We start from the raw sequence: 22,831 nt of genomic DNA on the forward strand, positions 1-22,831 counted from the left end.
GCTTTGCATCAGCACTTGGTTCAGCCCTAAAAGAAGTTGCATCAGGCATGGCAAGTTTTGCCTGCTTTGTTTGTATTCTCTGTGGTGAATGAAGTATTAATAAATGACTCCCTAGAGAAGCCTATGAAACTCACCCTAGAAAACAAATTGATATGTAAAACTCGTTGGACTGCTGCTGTAGACCCGAGGCCTTGGTCGCTGGTGGATTCCTGCTTTCCTTCCCACCATTTCAAGGAAAATGTGAGGTTATGGTAATTCCTCTTTTTCCCTCATCCCTGTACTGTTTTAAAACAGTCACTAAAACCACAGGTAGACAATTTAATGAGCAGACTGTTTTCTTTCCAGAAAACACAGAAGAATCAAAAAGAATGGTTCATTGTCTGAGTTGGGAAAGGGGAGGAAGATTGTTATCCAGGTCATCTCCATGACTCTCAGTCACAGTGGCAGGAGACCAGGCTAGGCCACTGCAAATCATGAAAGATTGCTGAGTTGGGGTCCTTCTGTTTGCCTGAAAGCAAAAGATTTCCTGCCTCCTGTTTCTCCTAGGGAGAAACATTGAAGATAACTTTGGATCTTAGGGGTTGGAAGTGATTCTAGAGAAATTTACATCCTTGATCTTTTCAATAACTGACTTTAACTGTCATTTATTTGCCGTTCCTCTTCAGGTTCCCCTTTTCCTTTGGTTGCTTCCTTAAAAATTAACTGCTTGCTCTTCCTTGAAGATCTGAAACTCAAAGCCGCCTCTCTGAGAGCTGGTCATCCGCTGGCTTCTGCCATTCAGATAGCTAAGACTCTTAGTAGTTGTTTTCCTTACAGTGCCCCATACCCTCACTGACCTCACTGACCCAGTGCCCCATACCCTCACTGACCTCACTGACCCAGTGCCCCATACCCTCACTGACCTCACTGACCCAGTGCCCCATACCCTCACTGACCTCACTGACCCAGTGCCCCATACCCTCACTGACCTCACTGACCTGCTACTTTCTACTGGTTTTTGGTCTTTTTGAGAAAGGGTCTCCCTGGAACTCACTATGTAGACCAGGTTGGCCTCAGACTCACAGAGATCCACCAGCCTCTGTCTCCCAAGTGCTGGTATTAAAGGCGTGTGCCACCACGCCTGGTTTTTTGCTTTCTACTGTTTAAAAAAAAATTTGTGTGACGATATGTATGGGTGTGGTGGGTGTGTGGGAGTGTACGTGTACATGTGTGCATGTGTGTGTGGAGGTCAGAGGTCAATGCTGGGTTGCTTTCCTCTGTCACTTTTGATGTTAGCTAAACAATTAAAAAAGTTTACTTTGTTGTGTGTTTGAGTGTTTTGCCTGCATGTGTATAAGAGCACCATGTGCACGCAGTGCCCACAGAAGTCAGAAGAGGGTGTTGGATCCCCTGGAACTGGAGTTCCAATGGTTGTTAGCTACCGTGTGGGAACTGAACCTGGGCTGTCTGCAAGAGCAACCAGTGCTCTTAACTGCTGAGCCATCCATTTTATTTTTTGAGACAGACTCATTCACTGATCTTGGAGCTTACTGATTGGCTAGCCTGGCTATCCCCTGACCCTGCTTCCCAGCACTGGAATTATAGGTAGGCATTGGTGTCATTTTTACTGGGTATCCAAACTCAGGTTCTTACGCATGTGTGATAGGTACTTTAGGGACTGAGCCATATACCAAGCCCCGTTTGCCACCTTTTGGTGGGAACCAAGGGCAGCCTCCCATGGGCGCCTCAACTCCAGACAGATACAGGTAAGGCTCTGGCGTAGCAATCTTTGTCTCCTTTGCCTTTTCTGGGTTGAAAGTGTGTAACAGACAAAAGTGGAACCAAAAAGTTAAAAAACACCTTCATGTAAAATTTTGCTCTTACATTTTCCTCTCAAATGTATGCGGTATCTGGAGAACTTAAAGAAAGCTTCCTCTGTGAGCAGTAGTTAAAAAAATGAGTTCAAGATCTGCTGCATTTATTGATTTATGCCTGGTCTTATTCCAAAATTGTTGTTAGAAGCACACATAATTGACTCTGCCACAGACTGCTGGGGAACGGACTCCACATCTTCCTCACTGTAGTTTCATTGATGATTGACATATCCAGAGATAAATGAAGACTGATCTAAGTCCTTATTGCTAAGCAAAGAGCCTCCAAGTAATTGACAGTGGAGTGGAGAATTATCGTCAGAGAAATAGACATATCGCTACAGTTAAAGCATTATCAAATGAGCCAGTCACCTGTTAAATAATGTTGATGTTCAGGACACTCTCAATGATGGCACCACGGAAAGTGTGAAACAGGAGAAAGTCACGCTCACCTTCCCACATCCTCTCCTTAAGCGGGACATCAGACCTGAGAAGGATGGTCCCCACCAAACAGGTAATGAAATCCTCATTTGATAGATAGATCCTTATACCTGGAGGAAAGGAATAGCTTTCCATTTGAATACAAGGGGACACAGTGAAGAATTCTGACACTGGAGCTTGCTAAATTACCCTTAGCTTATTGACCATCAACACATCTTGCTTTTGTCCAGTCAGGCTTCTCTACCAAACCTAAGCCAACAATACCTAGGCTTACCTCTTTCTTTGGGTCTTTACTACCTTATGAAGGCTTCCGTTTTACCTCCTCTTAATCTCCTTCCTCCTTCCCCCTCTCCCTCCCTCTTCCGTATCCTTTCTTCTCTCGCTCTCTCAAAAGGGTCTTGCTATGTATCCTAGGCCTCAAACTTCTAGTAATCCTTTTACCTTAGCTCCCAAGCACTGAAATTATAGGTGAGTGTATCACACCCAATCCAGCATTTCTCTTATTAATCTGTCCTTTGTCATATGGGCCTCCGCCATGAATCTAGAAATGGGTGTGGAAGGAAATCATTTCCCCGTGTGACACAACAGCCCACAAATGCTCTCCGGGCTGGGCTCTCCTGCCATGTCATTTATCAAGGAATCTGGAAGAACTTGAAATGAGCATATGGAAGGATAAGAAGTCAGTGACCTGATCCATGCATGGGGCCAGTTGGAGCTGGCTGGCCTTAAGTTGTCAGCGGATCTTGGTAGTGGTGTGGTGCGCCTAGGGGATCCACCTGTTCGTTCTTGGGTTGCTATCGGTGGTGTTTGGAGGGTGTCCTGAAGTGTTGTAATTTTGATAGTACACATTTCTAGTTTGGTGGTATCAATTTCAGGAGACACCTGCAACCCAGGACTGCAAAGGCTATGCAGGTATCAGGGCAAGTTAAGGCTGCTGCTTCTGATGACTTAACCTCCCATTTTCTCCAGACTCTGAATTGATTTACCTTCCATCATTGATTCAGTCTTTGTCACAAAAAATTGCTTTGGGTGCAGTGGAGAAGAATTTCAGAATGTTACTGACCTGTCTTCTATTTCCTTTCATCATGGGTGGTCAAATATGGATTTTTTTCTCTTTTAGAACAATGGAGGGTGAAGCGACGAGTAGTCTAGAGGAAGTGTCAGTGAAAAATCAAGATCCCTAAAGGTTTGGTTTTTTTTTTCCTCCCCTGCCAGCCAGAATCTCTGAAAAGAATGTTCCCACAGAGCTTTAGTAACATAAATTGGCAGGCAGTAGATATGTGTTCTTAACAATTTCTTTCATTGGGCACCCTTGGTGATCATTATATTTCTCTCTCTAGAATGCTTGACTCATTTAATGACCTTGTTCTTAGTGATGTGCATGTGCTGAAAAAAGTAGTTAAGTGTGAGTAGAGGGTTCGGGGGGATGAGGGTAAGAGGCCAGGTCCTTGCCAGGAGTATTTTTTTTTTCAGTGAAGGAAAACACTGAGCTGAAATGAACGAGATCCATCTAAAGCTCCCAAAAGGAGCCAGTGGACAGATGGCAACATAGACTCAGAGTCTCTTTGTCCATGGGAGTCCCCAGCAGCCAGAGGGTCTGTGCTCAGGGCGCTATAAACACATCACTGTGAGTTACCTGCATCTTTGTCTACCCAGGGCTAACTTTTGACTGTGATTTTTTTCCTTCTCCTTGTAGTTACTGAGAAACAGCCCGGTTTTGAGAAAACCAAGGAAGATACCATCACTTCTAGCTTCAACTCTCTTCTTGATTTTTCCTGATTCTCTCTGTTCTTGTCCACAAGCCCCAGGACTCAGGACTGAATCTAGGCTGGTGAATGTATTTGGCAGAAGATTATATGTATCTAGGGTACAGTCTCTATTTCATCATGATTAGCTTTTCTTTTATCGTTCACTTTTTCTTTGATCTGCTTTTATCTGTGTAGGGGTGGCCTCAGCTGACAAGGTGGATTCCTCAAGTGAGAAGTTGCATCTCCCCCTTTTCCTGTTACATGTGAAGAAGTTTGGACTTTGGTAACTGATGAGACAATGGAGGAAGTGATGGGTAAAAGTTTCCCACATCTTTCTTTGGTAGTATAAGAAACATAATTTTTTCTTTATCTAATCTTCCTAAGTTCTTAGTTGGAATAAACTCCTGCAATAAAAGTCAGATTATCCAGAGAAACAGATAGAAATGCCTTGTGTGTATGTGTTGGTGTTGGTGGGTATGTATGTGTGTTAGTGTTGGGGTGTATGTGTGTGTGTGTGTGTGTGTGTGTGTGTGTGTGTGTAAATTCAAAGACCAAAACAAGATATCAAGTATCTTCCTCAGTCATTCTCCACCTTATTTTTTGAGATGGTCTCTCACTGGACCTGGAGCTCATCTAGACTGACTGGCCAGGAAGCCTTAGGGATCTCTCTGTCTCCACTTCTGTCTCCATTGGGACTATAAGCACATACTACCATGCTTGACTTTATTAATGCAGGTTTGGGGGATCAAACTCAGGTCCTTCTGTTTGTGTGGCAACCATTTTACTGACTGTAATGGTCTCTCTAGCACCTGTGATGTCTTAACACGTATATTTCACAAGTGCATGACTGACACCTAGGGAACCAACAGTTCTCAATGAAGTAGCTTATATATTGTTTTGAACAAATGACCGGTACACTTTTAGAGAACTGATGAGACAGAGGAAAAGGGCCATGAATCTCTAGAGGTCACACATTGTCAGAGGCAAATAAAATGTCAGATAAGTGCTGGTCAGTAAATCTTGTTAATGTTACATCTCCAGGCTGATAAAAAGTCCAAAGTGGTCTTCAGTGGTTAATCTTTTTCTCCATGGTTTTAGGCAAATAGAGGAAGGACAGAGAACATTCCTGTATATTTTCATTAATCCCCTTCAGTGATCTTATGTGTATGTGTATACGTGTGTGTGTTTTCATGTGTGCCCAGGTGCACTTGTATATATGGGTTTGAATGTGGCGGCCAGAGAGCAAGCTCAACTGTTACTCTTCAGACACTGTGTACATTTTTTTTTTTTGAGATGATTTCTTCTCGGTTTGCAGCTTGCCAACTTGCCAGATAGGCTAGGCTAAGCTGGCTGGCCAGACAGCCCCAAAAATCTGTCTCTGCCTCCTCAATTCTAGGATTAAAAGCATACACTACCATGTCCAGGTGTTTTTTTTAAAACATGGGTTTCAGGGATCAAACTTAGGTCCTTATGCTGAACCATCTCCCCAGCTGTAGTTCAATAATCTCATGGGTTCTGATCCTAACCTGTATCTGCAGATTCATTCTAGAGACAGAGAACCAGGCTTGCTATGTCTTAAAGGGTGATATTTATACATGTGTAACAAAGAACATATTTTGCTGACTATTTTTCACCATATGAACAGGTGGCCTTGCTGCAGGGTTACTTCCTTGAGTCTTTAATCGTTGATCACACATGAAAATGTCTGGGTTGCTGACAGACAGAGCCAGCAGCATTTGTAATGCTGAAATAGCCTGAGAGAGCTGAGATGCTCTGAGGTGAAAAATGGTTGTTGTGCATGGAGCCTGGGGGCGGGGTGGGGGGAGAGGAGAGGGGAGGCACGATCTTCTGAAGATTGGAAAGGGCTGAAAAAAACCCTGCAAAGTACCTTGGACTTTTTCTTAAAGGCTAATAGGGGAACCCATGGAAGATGTTAAGTTGGGTTGACCAGACCACATATGTATTTAAGAAAGATCATTATGAAGTCATAGTTATGAGTGGCAGAGGTGATGGGCAGTTGGACTGATTCAGCTGTAACTGAGTTCATTAATCCATAGCAAAAATGAAGAGGGTCCAAATTGGGCATCCAGGAGGTTGGATCTGACAGGTACTCCCGAAGTATAATGGGCAGCACTGATTTCTCTCTTGCTTTTCTAATAGCTGTTCATTTCTTCCTCTTAATGAACAGACTGTGCATGTTGTTGGGAGGAGGGACCACCTAAAATGTAAACTTCTGCAGTTTTCTTGAAGGGGTACTAATGAGATATGACCTCAATGATGGGATATGCTTTTAGAAGATTCTTAGAAAGAGGGTTTACTCAGATGGAGATGTCTTAATGGTCTCTTCTCTCTTTTGTTTCTGGAATTTGGGAACCACTATCTTATAATTGGGAAGCACTCTAAATAGCAGGAGCCTTTAGAAAACATGACAGAAGTCAGACAGGAATCCAGGGGCTACGGGCATGGTGAATGCAGCATGTAACCTTGGACATCTACCTCTGAGTCCTACACTGTATGAGAAACAATGTTTTTTTTTGAACTTACTGTAATTTCCATCTATTTCTGTCTAGCAGCCATACTCAATTCTTGACAGACAAATGTCTGAGTGTCTGAGGACACACTCTAATTTATTGCTTGACTGGTGAGTAGATGAGGGTGCTGAACAATAAGGAATGGAAGGAATGTTTAGGAGCAAGAATGATTCCCTTTGCTTTGTGTATATTGAGCCTGAGGGTTCTACACACTAGTCAATCTATGGGATCACCAACCTATGGGATGGAGGTCAGGGCTAGATTATCTCCCTACAGATAACCATTGAGTACAAAGAAGTATATGCGTTTTTATGGCTTGGGTCTGTCTTGTGCCTCTGAAGTCAAGGGTGATGTTTAGTGTCTCCAAAACACCAAGAGAGCATCTGAGATAAGACCAGGCACAGAGCCCAAGGAGTGCAACCTGGAGAGTGAAATACCCATGAGTAGACGATGAAGAGAGTTAGAAAGAAGACCGAGAGAGAAAGGTACCATGGACAGCAAGCGCATTCACAGGGTAGAGTGGTCACAAGTGCCATCGTTAAGGAGGACTTAGAAAACAAGAGCGGCGATGTGAAGAAAAACAGGCAGAGGACTGACTCCTTTTCTTTACAAAACAGACTACTCTCAGAAGGATCTGCACACAGCAGGGGGCTGCAGGTGTAGTTTGACTCCAGGATACTCGTGATTCTTCCAGACTTTTGTATCAACTGTTACCTTTGTCATTTTTTAAAACCATTCTCCCCCCGCAACAGATCTATCTCCTCAAATATGTCAAGTGATAGATTTCGTTTAAGATCAAAGTGAGCTCACAGGAGTTCAATATTCATTTAAAGTAATTTCTTTATAACGAGTTTCCAAGGGTCCCCATAGTGCACTGAGGTGAAGCTCAGCTCAAGTTGGATTCTGCGCTCTGCTAATTAAACACATCATTAGAGATTGCTACGAAGGATTCTGATGTCAGAGGAGAAAGAGACTTTTAAAGGAGACTGTCAAACACACAAAAAAGACGGAACATATGGCAAGATTGCTTTGTTGTGACCCGTGTGCTCATGGTAGGGGTCCCCACAGAAGGTCTGAGTGCCGACAGAGGTCTGGCTCCTCCAGCACTCTGCTGTTTCTTGAGTGCTGAAATGTGCTATTATGAGCTCCGTCTGTCTCTCATCTCTGAAGCTGAAGCAGGACAATGTTTAGGGTTGTTTTCCTAAACTTTTAATTTATTTTCTTTAGTTAAGAGGTAAAGACATGCCTACTGGGGAATGTGCTCAGATTGCATCAGGGAGGAGCTCTGAGGCCCAGGTCTCTCCCTGGTCCAGGTCTCTCAAGGATGCTCAGAGAGCCTGTTTTGACTCTGGGCAGCTTCCTGCTGGGGATGATGAAAATGATTGTTTTCCCATTTAAAGGGCAGTCGAGTGGGAAGCTGTGAGGCGGATGCATTACTTTCAGCTCTTGAGCGGCCAGTGCCTTCCCCGGGGAATACGTCATGGTCTTCATCTGGAACATTTTAATTGGGAAGAGATCTTACTTGGTGTCTTCAAGAAGGACCCCAGGCACCACTTCAATAAGAAGTACCTTGTCACTTAGGAGCTGCGGCTGTTCCTTGGCCCATTAGCCAGCTCCGGGAGAACCAGCGGCAGGAGCAGCAGCAGCAGCAGCAGCAGCAGCAGCAGCAGCAGCAGCAGCAGCAGCAGCGTCTTAATGGACGCAACGTTTACTGAGAACATATTTCTCTTCAAGATGCCACAGAGTGACAGCCCAAAGAGATCACACGGGCTCTTGAGTTGCTTAAGCTCTCAATTTGGATGAAGACTAGAACAGAAAAGGGCAAGAGAGTCTCGTTCGCACGTATCACTTGTAGGCTAAATATCTATAAGCATATGCATATATTATATGTGAACACATAATGCATTGTATGTACAGAGATACTGTGAAGGTTTGGTTTATCAGCTCAGCTATACAGAAAGAAGCTGAGAACTCTCAAGGGATACATTGGGTGTTTTGTTTAAAAAGCTATGATTCTATAGCTCATATGGACATATGTATGCATGTATATACACACACATATATGCATAATTTTTGAGACAGTCTGGTCTCAAACTCGAGATCTTTATGTCTCAGACTCCTGAGTACTGGTGTGTGCCCACACCTAGCTCAGTTCATGTATTTTGTTTGTTTTATTCCAACTTCGTTTTTCAGCACTTAGGAGGTTGAGGCAGGGGATGCAGAGGTCCAGGCCAGCTTCAGCTCTATGGAGAGCTTGAGGCCAGCCTGGGATATATGAAACCCTGTTTCACAAAACAGAAACCTCAGGCCTTTGTCGTCTGTCCCACATTTCTGCTCTTTCAAGCTCCTGCTGTCATAGCAGAGGAAGATGTGAGCTCTCTTCCCTTACCCAGGGTGAGAGGGAGACAGAGCAACAAGAGACATAACTAGCCTATGGTTTCCCTCTAACTTGTAGGATACGTGTGGAGGAACATGGAAGGGCAGGGAGAAATCCCACAGGTCTTGTTCATGAAAGAGCCTTTGAGAAAAAGCATGTTTATACTCTGATGTTAACCTGTAAGAGAGCAAGCTCTGAACTTTTATGTTTAATATATGACATTTTTGCAAACGCTCTAAAAATGGCTTGCTTGAAAGTCTGAGAAGAGATACACATACAAACATTAGCAGTGGTTGTTTTGGGGATGGTAGGACCGTGGGTTTCCCCACACCCCAAACTTTTAGAAGTTTCTAGTTTTCTAATAAAAAGGTATTTTAGTTTATTAATTTATTTTTTGGAGTGAACATAACCTCAAGGCTTCATTGTCTCCATAATAAAACAGAAGATGAAGCTGAAAACTGGGTCGCTGGCCTCTTTCCCTCCTTAGCACCTCCCCCTTCTGGATGCCTCCAGCTCTCAATAGCCTGTGTTCTCTCAGATCTGTAGTTGGGCACAACCCACTTCAGCCTCAGCATAGTCTTCTTTATACGTTTAACTTTTTGTTTTTCCAGAAAACTGGTTTAGTAGACGCCCACCATTGCCACCCTGCTTCCTGTCCCAAGGCTGCTTTCCCTGGGCACACTGAGAATCCTAACCCTTCTTGTACTGTTACTGTGACGTGCTAGTGCTTGCCGCACTTCTTACAGAAAGTGGGGTAGGACTTAGGACCATCCATCATGTTTCGTGGGAACACTGTTGGCACAGAAAGGCAAAACTCTTCTTTCCAAATTGGATACCCCAAATGATGTTCCAAGTGAACATAAACACCATTCCTCTCTGTGATGGTTAATATTGTCAACATGTTAGGGTTCAGAATCACCTAAGAGGCCAAGCTTTGGGCATGTCTATAAGGGACTTTCTAGAGTGGGTTAATTGAGGTGGGAAGACTTTCCAGACTGACTAAAAAGAAGTGAGCTTAGCACCAGCGTATCTCTCGCTCTGCTTCCTGACTGCCAATGCCATGATCCTAATCTCCTGCTGCTACGACTTCCCCACCATGATGGGCTCTACCTTCAATTTGTGAGCCAAAAATAAACCTTTCCTTCCTGAAGTTTCTATTGTCAGGTATTCTAGTATAGCAATTAGAAAGTAACTACCTCACTCTCTGCTTAGGATGGTAGATAGAGAATAAGCGACTTTAGCAAGCTCTGTCTAAGAAGGCAGAGGAAGAATTCAGAGATAAACTCTGTGCCCCTACAAGGTACCTGTGCTTGTTTCTTGACCCACAGAATGAATGCTTTCTTATTTATTTTATTTCATTTGTGTGAAATCTTTGTCTTGTAGCCCAGTACTCATCACTTGGCAAATAAATGCTCAATAAATATTGATCAGTTTGTCATTATGTTTGTCATTATGACAAACAAAATAATTAAAAAATATTACAACAGACCAAATCCACAGTCAAAGGCTAGTAGATAAGAGCCATCTGTTGAGCTCACACTCAGAAAACAAAGGGAAGTTTCACAGACTGATTTAAACTTCAGCATGATTTTGAGAAATCAATAGAAATTCCATGGAAAGGAATGAGGATGTGCCCAGTGCCAATATCTGATGGCTAAAGAAAGGTAAGTGTTGCAGGTGCCCAGGTGGTTGATGGGAGCCGATGCTGCGAGGGAAGAGCTCCCAGCAGGACTGTTGTTGAGAAAAGAGCAAGTTCACTTGGGGAGAAACTTATCAGCAAGGTTCTATGTCCTTCTGTTTATAAACGCAGCACTTTTGCAAGGTTTGGGGGTGGTGGTGGGGGGCTCCCTAAAGGTACATCTTGTTCTCGTACTTCATTCTGTGTCAAAGAAGGCAACTCTTCATCCCGGGAGGAAGCTGGATCCTCCTGAGTGACTGGCCTCATTTCTCTCTGTGACTCAGATCCCCAGACAGTCTGAGAAGAGTGGAATGTTGTAGGACAGGCTTGGAGGGGAAGTCACCTAAGCATTGGAAAGATGCAGTGTAAACTTGGAGCCCCACGCAAGGGGAAGAAAACTTACTTCCTCCGTGGTTAGCTGAAGCATCCTCCTTCTTCTTTAGCTTGTCCACCTCCTGGCCTCTGTTGACCTCACCTTCGTTCCTGGAGCTCATTGTCTGGCTTCCCCGCACCATCTCCTTCGCCTCTGATGCTTCATGGATTTCTCGGCTATGCGCATCGGATGGTGTTTCTGTATTAGTAGCTTTTCTTGCTGTGAAGAAGTAACTTAAGGGATAGAAAGTTTATTTCGTTTACAGTTGGAGGAGATACCGTCCATCGTAACAGGGAAGACGCGGTAGGAACACGAGGCAGCAGGCTGCATTGTGTCCCCAGTCAGAGAGTGGCAGATGTTGGTGCTCAACTTGTTTTATCCCTTTTATTCAGCCTGGGGTCTGTGCCACCCACATTTGGGGTGGGTCTTCTCAAATCAGTTAAACTTTTCTGGAACCCCCCTTAAAGGCACACCCAGACGTGTATTTCCATGATGATTCTAAATCCCATGAAGTTACTAATAAATGCTAATTATCACAGTTCCCATAGCCTCTCTTTCAGTTCTATGCCAATAATAGCCAAGCTTGTCTGCACCCCAGACTTCTCTCCTGAGTTCCAGCTCTCCCTCCTAGGTACCTACTAGGCACACCTGCTACAGTTAGACTGCAGAGGCCCTAGTGTTACAGGCTTGGTTCTCTGCTTCAGTGCTACCAGAAAGGGGTGGACTCTCTAAGAGGTGAAACCTATTGGAAGGTTTTTGGTTGCTGGAAGTGTGCCCTCAAATGGGATCGTGGGATGTCTATCTCTCCTCCCACCCTTTCTCTCTTTACATCCTGGTCATCACGAGAGGAACAGATTCCTCTACTGTGTGCTCTCCATCATGGTGTATAGCCCCAGGTTTGAAAGCAACAGACCATGGACTGAAAACCGTGAGTCAAAACTAACTTTTATTTAACCTGTATTATCTAAGGTCGTTTGCTATAATATAACAGAAAGCTATTAGGTGTTTTTCAGGCAACTTCAGCACGACATGCCCTAAACTAAATTTGTTTTCTTCTATCAACAAATAAGCTCCTCTTTTGCTTTTCTTATGGACCCACAGTTCAAACAGAGCATCAATTTGTCCATGACTCCTCATGAATCTTACTGTACACCTGTGTCATAAGTGTTCCACCTGTGATGTCTGTTGAATCTGTGCCTTCCACCGCCTGTGTGTTCATGCTGTCTTTTAACTTCTTTCTTTTGGACCAGTGTATCCACTGTGCTAGTCCCTTGCTGCTTCTTCCCCATTTCCTTCCCCTCCTTCCCTTCCCTACTCCTCCTCCCCCACCAGCCTATTTGCTGCCACAATGATCTTTCGGAAATAAATTTGATCATGCCAATTTTACTGAGAAACATGAACACCTTTCCATTGCCTGCAGATCTGGCTTCACAGTCTGACAGGAACCACCTCCCTGCCTCGTCCCACCTCAAGAATGCCCTTCTTCCCCTCTGTGCAGATCTCTATCTACACAAAAATGTCTTCTGTGCCTCTAGCAGGGGCAGGCAGGGCTCTGTGGGTTTGAGGCCAGCCAGGTCTACATATTCGATCCTGTCTCAAAAAATAAACAAACAAAAAAATCCAACCAACCCACCAAACAAAAACAAAAAACAAAGCAATAACAATAAAGTAAACCAAACAAAACCCCCAAAACCAAACTTTGTTATAGACAGGAGGAGAATGTTCATCCCCAACTCAACCTTCCTAGACAGCTCAAAGGCCCTCCTCTGAGAAGCCTGTTTTCCTCTGTACGCTTCAGACAGAGTCCATGTAAGGATGACTTACAGACATGGTTTTCTGTTTTCTGCAATTCTCCAGCTCCAGAGAAGGTGAGATGAGCCTTCTTTTTATCCTTGTAGAGCCCCACCCCAGCACAGGTCCTGGCATTGCGTAAGTGAATCGTCATCCAATCTACGTTGAATGAATGAACTGATCCTGTCTTCAATCTCCTTAAAAGTTTTCTTCCTTCTCCAAAGACCTAATTTTTCTAATAACTTTGTCCCCTAAGGTCAGTATTCTCACTCCCTCCTCCTCCCATTTGCAGAGAGGGTGTCAACTTCCTAGCTGAGAGAGAGAGAGAGAGAGAGAGAGAGAGAGAGAGAGAGAAACGGATGCCACTGGCCTCGCTGCCTTGCCCCTTGCCAGTCCTCTGCAGTGTGCTTATGCTGGGTCCACACAGCCAGGCCTTACCATGTCCCTTCTGGGCCAGGCTAATCTGACGTCAGGCACCCACTCTCCTCGAAGGCCCTGCAATCATGGTCCCTACTTCAGAGAAGCTTCCAGCTGCTGGCCTGCCTATGACTGGGGGTGTGGGTTTAATCCTGGCTTTCTTTGTGGTGGGTGCAGATATTAGAAAACCATCTGTTTCCGGATCTAAGCTTCAGATTCCAATCGGCTTTACTCAGAAGTAAAGAAGATATTTTATCTCCTTCTGTCTGGCTCTGATTTTGTTAATTGGGCCCAACGTAAAGCTGGATGAGGAGAGGTTGAACAGAGGACTGGGTCATGAACATTATTTGTTTTTATAAAACTCAAATAATTATTCTATTATTCTACCATTAAGATATTAAGAGTTGTGCAAGTCCCAACCGTCTGAAGGAATCTTAAGCCACATGTAATTATGGAGAAAAGCTCTTGCTTTATAGGGCAAAGGGGTCCCTGTGACTGAGCCTTGTGCATGTTAAATGCCTTGTGCTGTTTAAGTGAAGTGCAGCACCAAGTTCTAGTGTAAACTAATGGACTCTAAGCTGGGCTCTGAGAAGAAAGGGGTTTTCCATCTTCATCTATTAGATGGACAAAGACCAGAAGTTCAGTAGTCCCCTGTTGAAAAGGGTATGGGAAATAAGTGATCTTATACCCTGAGTAGGAGTATGCTCTGTTAAAAATAATGTATGTCCGTAATTTGGCAGCAATTTCAATACATATGAACTTGGCCTTTGACCCAGAAATTCTGTTTTTTGGAATGTATACTATGGATATATTAGTATGTGAAAAATGACTATTTACAGGGTATTCATCATCATATCATTAGAAATATTCTGATTGTCAACAGTTGGGGGGAACTTCTCAAATAAATGTGGACACTCCTTTAATAATTTTAAACTGTAAAGAAAAAGGATGGTTTTTTTGTCAGTAAAGAATGATTTCCCAGATATATGGATAAGTGGAAACAAAGTGTACTATGTTGATGTTGTGCTGACACTTAAAAATAAAGGGGGAAAAAAAAGGCTGCCATAATGGCACATTTCTGTAATCCCATCCCAGCACTTGAGAGAATGAGACAGGAAGATCACAGTGAATTTGAGGCCTGCCTAGGCAACATGGTGAATTTCAGATCCTTTTGAGAAATAGAATGAGACCCTGGCACAAACAAACAAAACAGAACAAAAAACCAAGCTTTTAAAAAAAAAAAACCAAGCAAAAATACAGTTTCTAGGAATGCTTTTACTTAAAAATATGTAATAGAAGCTGATAATGTTGTTTGCTTCTGGGAAGGAGAACCATGCGGTTGGAGGGACAAGGACAGGTAGAGAGATCTGGCTACTTACTATGCATACCTTTTGAACTTTAAAATATGTGTATGTTTAATTATATTAAAAAGTATACTTATGGGGCTGGAGAGATGGCTCAGTGGTTAAGAGCACTGGCTACTCTTGCAGAGGACCCAGGTTTGATTCCCAGCACCCACATAGCAGCTAACAATCATTCGTAGCTCCAGTTCCAGGGGATCCAATGCCTCTTCTGACCTCCACGGGCATTGCATGACATGGGTCACTTACACACATGCAGGCAATACACTTCTACACATAAAATGATAATAATAATTATACACATAAATATACCACATACACCAACTTTAGTTTTTATCAAAAGGAAACATTTTTATTTATTGACTGGAAATTTGACATGAGTTTCCTTGGCCACTGGTTTCAAAAGATAATCTAAGAGGTGTGCGTCACCAGAAGGAGAGCTGTAAAGAATACCTGAAGTAGACCAGTGGTCAGTGTGTGGGCTCTGGAGTCGCACTGTTTAGATTTGCTTTCAGCTCTTTCTGTGGCTGGGAGAGACAGTGAATATTAGTATCCAACTCCTGGGATTGCTGTGAGGATGAAATAAAAGACTGAGGCTAGCTTGTGCAAAGCCAGGTTCCTAAGTGGCCCCGTGTTGGTTTCCAGCCACATTCGAAGAATGTGCACAAAGTTTTGTGAAAAGCAGTTAAAGTATTTGCTGTAGTTTCTTAAGACTAGTCCGTGGGGCAGTATATGTATCAGGAAGCAGCTAAACTTGAAAAAAATGTCTCGGCTTTGGGGCTGGGGTGTAGTTCAGTGGTGGTATGTTTGTCTAGGATGCATGAGGCTCTGTGTTTGATCCCCAGCACCGGGAAAACAAAACAAATATAGGTGTTGGCTTTCAACTTATCCATCCCTCACTTTCAACAGAAGATAATTATCATTGAAGAGCTCTCCTCAGTCCATTCTTCTCTCCCAACAAGAACTTGTCGTGCTCACCTGCTGTCCTTAATCTTGGCGCTAACCTTTATTTTCTGCCAGGATTCTTTCCATGGCAATAAGTCGCCCCACTGCTCAGGCTTCCAGTAGCCCTACTCTCATCTGTGGGTTAAGGCTTCTGAACTGAGGCTGTGGGGGAGTGCCAAGTGAACCAATCATTACTTTAGAGGTGGCAATGAGGGTAGACGGGCATAGGAAGGGGTGGAACAAAGGTGTAAAACACTCATAAATAAAATTTAGCACCTGTTACACATGCGAGGCGCTTGTAACATTGCATGGACCATAAGAAACACTCAGTAAATCATAGCTCTTAGTGCTCATACTAACCCCTTTGTCATAACCTGATAGTAAAACAGCTGACACTTACTGAGTGTCTACTATATGTCACCTGCAGGTCTAGCACTTTGCATGAATTAATCCTGCAAGTGCCCAGCTTTACCATACTGTAGGCCCTTTCATCCCCCTTGTTTAACAGAGGAGGAAGTAGACTGAGAGGGATTTAGCAGTTAGGTGGACATACCAATGTGGGAAGAGGGGAGAGTCAGGATATGAAGTAAAGCAGACTGGCTTCATTTCATTCAGGCCTCTGTCAATGGGATTACCAAGGATTACCTGGTCAGTCCAATCCTTTTGCATTGGATGCTTTTGGAGGGTTTTCTTCTGCTTGTTTTCAGATCCCTTAGGGTCCCAGCGAGGTAAGTAAGACAACAAGAAGGCTGTCAGGTACCACCATGCTCCCAGGAAGACAACTGCTGATATTATTGCTGCCTGAGCTCCTCGAGTGCCAGAGGTTTCTGTTCAGGGACCAGTGGAAGGCCTCTGCCAATAAGATCTTAGTGAATGCAATTGGGTGATTCTAATTACGTAGCTATCAAGGAAAATTTTACTAACAAGATAAATGGAATGTCATGGAATATTCTAGAATACTTGTTTCCCATTCACTAGTGTACTAGGTTCCATGTTCCTGCTATGTCAATGCATTGTGTACCTTGATGTTAGGTTGTCTTGGGTCTGAATCTAATTTAAGGATGGAAGTAGAAGAGACCACCAGAATAAAGCTTTAGGTTTGGTGTTAAAATTGCTATGTGAAAAGTGATATCTAGATCCATGCTTTGACAAGATCCATGCGTCCAATTCCAAGAAGCTTCATCTGCATCAGGATGACAGAAGTCCAAGCACAGACAGGAGTGAATCCATCTTATGGAAATCTCCCGAACTACTGGAAATAGAAAAATTTTCTCGCTCAGAGGAGGAATAGGTGAGGTCTTATTTAGTCTTCTGAGTAAGAAGGGGGCATGTGTAGGGTGGGGTGCTGGGAAGCAGGGAACATATCCCAGAGATGCCGAGAGGTGTTGACCCAGGGGAGCTGGATTCCCATTTTGAATTCAGAACTGGAGGGGAGACCACTTCAAGGTGGCATCATGGGTTGAAGTGGGATTACTGCAGATGAGATACAGGGTTGAGATGTGAGAGCTGAGGAGTCATGCTGCTGCCACCACACAGTTCATTTCAGTTTGAATGTGTTCCTCAAGTTCAGAAATAATCTACAAATCAATATATTGATGTTATTTAAAGGTGGGGCTCTGGAGAGATAATTAGGGCTAGATGAGATCATGAAGGTGGGACCCCTGTGATGGTGTCAGTGACTTTATAAAGAGAGGAAGACAGGCCTGAGGTAGCACAGTGGTCTATCTCACCATGTGATGCCCTCCAGCTGTTATGATGCAGAAAGAAGACCTTCGCCAGATGCCGGTGCTATGCTCTTGGGCTTCCTAGCTTCCAGATTCACGATCCAAATAAACCTTCACTCTTAATAAATTACCCATCTCATTTACTCTGTTTTAGCACAGAAAGGGGACTAAAATATTGTTTTAATGGGAGATATGAACAATAGCTTAGGGGTGGCCTTGGAGAGCTTGCTGGAATGGTCACCTGGGGAAGGGCGGAGTCCTCTTGAAGAGGACAGCTAGAAGGCAATCATTGGATTTGGAGACCAATGGGGAGCTATAGGCAGTCCTTGAGGGGACCTGCAGAGCCAGAGCCAGGGAAAGATGGAGATGCCATCCAGGGGAAGATCAAAGCCCCTAGAGCAATGGCCAGGTGGCATTCTCTGCCAGGAAACAAATGCTGGACCACACTGGTCTTGGAAATCTTAGCACTGAGGATAAAGTCTGATGGCCTGCACTCAGACAGGAGACACAGAATGATCCAGGGCCTCCTTTTCAGTGCTATGATGGCAGCTAGGCCCCCTCCACACTTGGGAAAATGGGTGGAGAGCTACAGTCCACAAAGCAGAGCACTTACAGGAAGATGTTGGGTTTACTCCAGAAACACTGTTTAGAACTTTATGAAGTGCAGTTCTTTCCTCTTTAGCTCTCAGCACACTATATATGTTCGATCGTGTGTACACATTTATGTAACTGTTGGCTTTGGTGATGCTGGGGGTAAGTGTTATAGAATGAATTGTGTTGTTCCCCCCTATCTCATATATTGAAGCTCTTGCTCTGAAATCCTCAGAATGCAACTGTACTAGAGGATGGTGCTTTTAAAGAAGAAAAGAAGGTAAAATGAGGTCACGGATAGGCCCTAATATGATCTGACTGGTGTCCTCAAAAGAAGAAGAGATCAGGACACACACACACACAGAGGAAGCCATGTGAGGACACAGGGAGAGACAGCTATCTGTAAGCCAAGCAGAACGGTCTCAGGAGACACCAATGCTGTCGACGTCTTCGACTTGGACTTGAAGCCTTCAGAACTGTGCAAGAATAAATTTTTGCTGGTTGGGCCACCCTGCCTGTGGTATTTGGTTATGGCTAAAATATTGTTTTAATGGGAGATATGGTTCTACACAAATGAATATAGCAAGCAAAATGTATTTGGATAATTAAACATTAGGATGATGCCAACAGTCACAGTGGGTTATTAGTATAAAGTGATATTGGCATAATGTATATTAGCAGCGATGAAGCTGCATGAAAATGTGAGGAGATCTAGAGCATTACTAATAGGTCATGTAAGGCAAAGAGACAGCTCAAAATATGTACACTTGATTGACCTATTGGTGAATTTGGAATTTCCTCTCCATGACCTCAACAAACTCAAACATACAGTGTCCGTGTAATATGAAGCAGACCTTCAGTGTTGCTTTTTTTTTCATTGTTGTGAAAAAAAAACCCAAAACAAACACCCAACAAAAACTCACTGGTGTTCAGCTGGGAAGAGAGGATGGGACAGTAATGGGGAGACCATCACAACTCTTGCCTCCACCCAGTGAGAGAGTGACTATTCAGAGAGGGCAGGACCATCTCCTCCAGCAAGCCACCTACTCCAGCATACCTTTATAAACAGTTTTGTTTTTAATCCACTCTTTAAAAAAGATTTAAAATATTTATATTTATTTTATGCATACAAGTGTCTTGCTTGTATGTATGTAAGTACGCCTGTGTCATGCAATGCTCACAGAGGCCAGAAGAGGGTATCAGATCCCCGGGAACTGGAGTTACAGGCAGTTGTGAGCTGCCTGATATGGATGCTGGGGACTGAACCCAAGTTCAGAAGAGTAGCCAGTGCTCTAAACTGCTGAGCCATCTCTCCAGTCACTCTTATCTCTTCTTAAGATGCCAGTTGCTCTTGTCTCCCAGCACTGACAGACATCACTTGACTAAAAGTACACTGTGATTTATGATATCCATAAATCACAGAATTTAAGACTGTGATTAAATCTCATACTTACAGCTAAGAAGTCAAAAGGGGTTGGTAATCATTTTAAATGTAGGATGGTAGTTTCCATGTCAAAAAATGTCTGTTTTTCTGGGGCTGGGGAGATGGGTCATTTGTGCATGTTGTACTTACATGAAGACCTGAGTTCAGGTCCCCAGCAGCCGTATGACAAGTTAGATACATCAGCATGTGCCAATAATCCCAGCACTGGGGAAGTAGAGATAAGATTTCTGTAGTCAGTTAGTTGGTAGGCTCCAGGGTCAGTGAGAGAACTTGTACCCCACAAATAAGGTAGAGTGATTGAGGAAGACATCTGATGTTGCCTTCTGGTTTCCACAGACATGCATGCACAGGCATACATGCATCCCCACTCATACATATAGCACACACACACACACACACACACACACACACACACACACACAGTATGTGATTTTGCATAGTCTGAGGCCAGTGTGGATGCACTATTAAAGTTATACACGGTGTATCACTGAGCAAAGCACCCCTGTTTTGGGCTCTGTGTCCTTGAACCTGTGGAGATGCTCCCTTGTAGCTCAGAGAATGTTCTTGTCCCCTTAGGATTTTTTTGTCCGTTGTTGCCTTTCTAGTTGGGGGCCAACTGGATAAAGCAAGCATCGTTCGTGACCGTACAGTCAATGTGGCATCGGATCAGTTACCAGCCAAGAGGTCATACTTACTTTGTTCCAGAGGAAGTGACATCTCAAGACACCATTAATTAAAACTTCATCTGATTTATGATAATCCTCCTCCACCCTTTTTCATCTTCCTTCCCCATCCTTGGCATCCTGGCAATTAGTTAAGTCATGCTGGAGTGGAGACGCTGCCACTAATTAATTTCTCCTCACATCGATGGAGACCTTTGACTAGTAGGGCATATTAAAAAATTCTTTAAAAGACTCCAGATGCAGCATTCCATCTGTCCCCGAAGCATGGGGATTTCCATCAGTTGCTTTTCTGTTCCCTGTGCACCAGAAGATGGTGGATGGACTGACAGGCTTATAAGACAGTCTTTTTTCTTTGAGTACACACAGCTTGTAATTTTCTTTTCTTCTTTTTTAAATAATGGAATCTCGGTTTGGCTCCCAAGGGTCAAGCTCTATTCTGCTGCCATTTCTAATCCTGTGTGTCTCTTTAGTTGGATTTCATCTGTCAATTGACAGCATTTGAATGGCCAGTATGAGCAGAAAGGCATTGAACTGCATGTGTGTGAGGATCCATGCTGACAGCCAAAGTTTACTTTTCCTCCCAAAGGGTTCAGGTCAAATCAACAAGTATTTATCTAGCAGCGCTGAGCTAGACGGCAAGGAGGTAAAAAAAAGAGAACTGGAGAGCGTCCCTGCCTTTCTTGGAAGTAAACCTTGATCCTGAAATTGGTGCTTGAAACAAGGCATTTAATAATTCAAGGTTAGTCATGTGCTACAGACTGTGTAAGTCACAAGGCTTCAGAGAAGGGCAATTCCCAGAGACAGAGTTCACCAAGGAAAACTTAGTTATTAAGAATGAACTTGGAAACCACGAAAAACCCTAAAGATTTTGAGCTAATCTTTTCCTAACTCTGAACTATTTGGAAAGGTAATGTGACTTGCACATAGCTTTTGGCTGAATGGTAGTGGTTAGACATGACCTAATCCCATATTTGGAGAGACAAAGGGAATTACCAGAGCTGAAGAAACCATCACAATGCTTTGTGTCTGATGAGCATACTTTTCCCCCAGACACAAATGTCTTTAAGTGAACATTTATTGATTAGTTCTCCTTTAGATCTTTTATATGTAGAAGATAATCAAATGATGCTCCCATTTTATGGATGGGGTTGTGTTCACATGGGGTGAGTCAGTGCTACTAGACTTCTCATTGTTATTATTATCATTTATAGTGTGTGTGTGTGTGTGTGTGTGTGAGAGAGAGAGAGAATGTATGTATGTGTATGTGTGTGTGTGTGTGTGTGTGTGTGTGTGTGTGTGTGTGTCCTAGCTTCATTTCCAGTTGCTGTGATAAAAAACTCTGACAAAAGCAACTTAGGAAAGAAAGGGTTTATTTTGGCTCACAATTCCAGGTTACAGCCCACTATTGTGGGGACATCACGGCAAGAGCTTGAGGGAGCTGGTCATGTCCACAGTCAAGAGCAGAGGGAACGCCTGCATGCCTGCACCCAGCTCACTTTCTCATTTAGACAGCATTTCCAGTTGCTGTGATAAAAAACTCTGACAAAAGCAACTTAGGAAAGAAAGGGTTTATTTTGGCTCACAATTCCAGGTTACAGCCCACTATTGTGGGGACATCACGGCAAGAGCTTGAGGGAGCTGGTCATGTCCACAGTCAAGAGCAGAGGGAACGCCTGCATGCCTGCACCCAGCTCACTTTCTCATTTAGACAGACAAAGACCAAAACTCAGAGAATGGTGCTGCCTACATTTAGGCTGGGTCTTCCCACATCAATTAACTCAATGAAGACAATCCTCTACTGACATACCACAGGGCAACCTGAGCCATAATTCCTCTTTGAGACTTTTCCCCAGGTGATTCTAGATTGTGTTGAGTTGATAATTAAAACTAACCATCACAGTGAGCATGTGTGCCCACGTGCACAGAAACCAGAGGAGGATGTCAGGTGTCCTGCTCTAGTGTTCTGTGCCTTATTCCCTTGAGACAGCGTTTCTCACTGAACCCGGAGCTAGGTTGGTAGCCAGACAGCCTCAGTGAACTTCTTGTCTCTTCCCTCTGCAGTACTGTGGTTATAGGACACACAACTTTTTATGTAGGTACTAGGGATTAAAACTCAGGTCTTCGTGTTTGCACAGCAAGCACTCTTATCCGCGGAGACACTGCTCTAGCCCCTAAGCTTTCACTGTTGTCAAGGTCAGACAGTCTTGGAATTTGCTAAACAAGGCAGATGAAATATTTGTTACCCAGAGACAAGAAAATGCAGGATAGTATGATTACTATTAAAACATAGAGCTTGTTTTCCTTTGTTTCAGAAATTAATTTGTTCTGTGTAGAAAATTTAAAAAAATTCAAACACATTTAAAGAAAATGAGAGCCATCCGTAATCCCACAGGCCAGATCCTTATGAAATTTGCAATTTAATGAATCTTCATTTATACCTATGAATGTGAGGTTTGGGTCAGTGAGTGATTTTTACGGAGGAAGTCTCCTCATGCCCTGTCTGCCTAATCTCCTTTGGATATATAATGTGAACAAGTTAAATGTTTTTGTGGTGTTAAGCTACTGAGACTTTGAAATGATTTCCACAGCATAAACTAGCCTGTCCTAATTAGTTCATGTATTTTCCTGTTAGAAATGTGTAATACTCTTAAACTTTTTAAAAATAGACTCTCCCTATAGCCCCAGGTAATCCAGAACTCACTACATAGAGCAGGCTGGCCCAGATTGCAGTGATCCACATGTCTCTGCCTCCTGAGTGCTGGGATTAAATGTGTGCGCCACTAAACTTGGCTCTGAAAAGTGTAATATGCTTTTGAGAAACTGGTTTCGAATGAGTACAATAATTTTTCCTGACATATGTATTGCTATGGTCTTGAT

This window comes from Nannospalax galili, unplaced genomic scaffold, assembly GCF_000622305.1.
Source record: "Nannospalax galili isolate Female #2095 unplaced genomic scaffold, S.galili_v1.0 scaffold30, whole genome shotgun sequence".
NCBI classification, from domain to species: Eukaryota; Metazoa; Chordata; class Mammalia; order Rodentia; family Spalacidae; genus Nannospalax; species Nannospalax galili.